At 53.0% G+C, this 3,157-nt stretch overlaps 1 long non-coding RNA gene across 1 annotated transcript in view; it reads left to right on the forward strand.

Moving 5' to 3' along the window:
• LOC102385588 overlaps positions 1-3,157 on the forward strand; it is a 16,473-nt gene that overhangs the window by 973 nt on the left and 12,343 nt on the right. The window lies entirely within an intron of this gene.

Raw genomic sequence — 3,157 nt, forward strand, 5'->3', positions numbered from 1 at the left:
CTGGGGGAGGAGGAAGCAGAGGTGGAGGCAAAAGGGGGGGGGCAAATCTGCAGGGGGGGCAGCCAGGGGGAAGAGATGGCAGGGGGCAGGCACAAGTAGAGGGCAAGCTGCTTGACCTCCCCACACCACCTGCCCCCCACTCCCTACCCCCCTGCAGTGGTGGTGGTGGTGGTGGATTAAAGATAACACCCCAGTAATTAGATTCTGAGTCCATGTATATGAGCTAATTACTCAGGGGTTGTCTTAAATTGAGGGTCATCTTAGATCTGAGTAAATATGGTCTGAGAAGGAGGTGAGTTAGGAGAGATGTGCAAGAAAGGGGAAGAACAAACACTGAGGGTGGATATAAAAGCAATGAGGTTGAAGCCAGAGCCCCTTGGGTGAGAAAATGAAGGAAATGTGTAACATATTAGAACAGGTGCCCTACTGGCATTTTTATAATAACATTGCTGTGATGTAAGGGGCCTTGCATGTTGTACTACCTGCCGGGTCTATAGCCCCACCTCTCAACTTGCTTGCCATGACTTGATGTTATTCTATAAAGAGAGAGGGTTCAATGGAGATCTTCTTGGGAGGGCTTCCCAGGGAAACGGCAGTATTCACGATTCAGGTGTGATGTTCCATGGGACTACACCTCCCCTACACCCCATCCACTCGCCAACCGAATGGGCATCAGTACAATGGTGGTTTGGTCTTGCTGGCTCGACCACAGCTTGCCTTGAGGGGAATCCCACGTCTGAGTGGGCTCAGTTGGTATTTGTCCGGCCACCCCTCCTGCCGCAACGAGTAGCCTTCCTTTGCTCGAGGCTGGCCAGCTATATATGTGAAATGCAGCGCCTACTGTCGTGCATCTGAGTAGGGCGCTTTGTTCTTATGTCTCTTCTCTATCTCTTTTATTTCCTTTTTTTTTTTTCTTCAAAAGAAACAGACTCCTGGGGAAGAGAGGGATGTGGAGCTGCCTCCTTTCCCCCAGCCTCCTACAGGGGGCTCAAATGCCTCCCCTGCTCTGCCTCCCAGTGCTGCACTGGCTGCACTGCTCCTCTCCCATGCCGGAGCCTCAACGTGTCTGGTGTGCTCCATGCCAGCGCACTCCCTCTCCGGCTCCTCCACCCCCCGGGTTCCAGTGGGGCTTTTAAATCTTCCCGCGGTGGCCGGAACAGCCACCGTGATTTGTCCAGCTGTTCCCCGCCTGGGGAACAGCTGATTAAACAGCCGGCATAACGCCGGCTTGCGCAGCTGCGGCCGCAGTCCCTTCTCCTCCTCTGACTGCCTGGGGGGAGGTAAGTTTCCCCCACAGGGGGCTGTTTATGGGGTTTGGGGCCCCCGGGGACTGCCTTCTCCCCTTTGGGAGCCTGTGGGGGTGCCTCGCTGCCACAATTACAAAGAGGGATAAACCAAAGAAAGAGGAACACAGGAGTGGGAGGCAGTGAAAACAAATGAATCTTGCATGCATCTGTGTGCATCTGTATGTGTATGTATGTGCATCTGTGCATCTGTGTGCATCTGTGTCTGTGTGTGCGTGCATGTCTGTGTGCATGTGTCTGTGTGCACGTCTGCGCATCTGTATGTGTCTGTTTCTCTATGTGTGCGTCAGTGTGCCTGTGTGCTTGTGTGCACATGTGCATGTGTGTGCATGTGTATATGTGTATCTGTTTATTGTAGGGAGTGAGAGTAGAGTGCCCATCTGTGTATGTGCCTATTTGTGAGTGTGTGTGTGTGTGTGTGTGTTTGGGCTTAGCGGGGGAGGGCAGGTGGGGATAAGGGAGAAGAGGTGGGCATGTGCACCCCACCCCCAACCTGGCAGGGTCCACCCAGCCTTCCCCGTCAACACCAGGAGGGGAAGGGGCCCCTCCCAACCCTGCAGCCTAGCTCCCATTGGGAGAGGGGGCCTCCGATTTTATATTTGCCCAGGGCCCTAGTACACCTTAATCTGCCTCTGCATCTGTGAGGCATGGGGCATGGAGGAATGGAGCCATGCAGTTAGCCCATAAAGCAGAGACTACATGCATACACCTGGCAGTCATTTGAAAGAATAATTTAGGAACCCCTGGGGCAGCCTCCCTCATTAAAATAACAAACATCAAGGCATGGCATGAAATTAGAAGGGGTTTGCTCAGAAAGTGGGGGCTGCAGGGACTCCAGTGGCTTCATAGCCACTCCTGGAAGGACACCCCCATAATCTGGGCCTGACACCCCTATAATCAGGTGCTGAGCTGGTCTCCTGCACAGTGGCAGAAGAAGTTGGGTGTCCAAGAAGAGTGGTCATTCCTTAAGGAGACGATCCTCCAAGCCCAAAGGGAGGTAATCCCAACATGGATCAAAGGGGGCAAGAGGGCACAAAAGCCCCCATGGCTCACCAAAAGCATCCGGGAAAGTCTCCTAACTAAAAAAGAGGCATACATTCAATGGAAGGGAGGGGCCATCACCAGGGAGGACTATACCTCTGTTGCTCAGGGCTGCAGGGGGGCGGTCAGGAAGGCCAAGGTGGAGATGGAACTGGGACTAGCTACCCAGATCAAGGACAACAAGAAGTCCTTTTTTAGATACATAGGGGATAAAAAGAAGGTACCGGGTAATGTGGGGCCTCTGCAGGACACACTAGGAAATCTGGTCGTCGCACTAGACAGCAAAGCTAACCTATTTAACAATTTCTTTGCCTCCATTTTTCTGAGCAGGGACCGGGTCATCCCCCCCACCAGGACCCCCTGTAGGCCCCAGGGGAGGTGCACCCAGGCCTAGGGTCAGAGAGGACCTAGTCAGGGAACTTCTGGAGGGACTGGACGTATTTAAATCAGCAAGTCCTGATGATCTCCACCCAAGAGTGTGAGGGAATTAGCAGAGGTCATTTCAGGACCCCTGGCACAGCTTTATGAGCACTCATGGTGTTCTGGCATTATGCCAGAGGACTGGAAAAGGGCCAATGTGTTCCCATTTTCAAAAAAGGGAGGAAGGAGGACCCAGGAAACTATAGGCCTGTTAGTCTTATCTTGGTCCTGGGTAAGCTTTTTGAGAGAATTATCATAGCGCATGTCTGCAAGGGGCCAGCAGGGAAATTATGCTTAGGGGCAAGCAACATGGTTTCATTAGAGGCAGGTCCTGTCAGACCAACCTGGTGGCCTTCTATGACCAGGTCACAAAATCCTTAGACGCAGGTGTC

This window comes from Alligator sinensis, unplaced genomic scaffold (assembly GCF_000455745.1).
Source record: "Alligator sinensis unplaced genomic scaffold, ASM45574v1 scaffold161_1, whole genome shotgun sequence".
NCBI lineage: Eukaryota > Metazoa > Chordata > Crocodylia > Alligatoridae > Alligator > Alligator sinensis.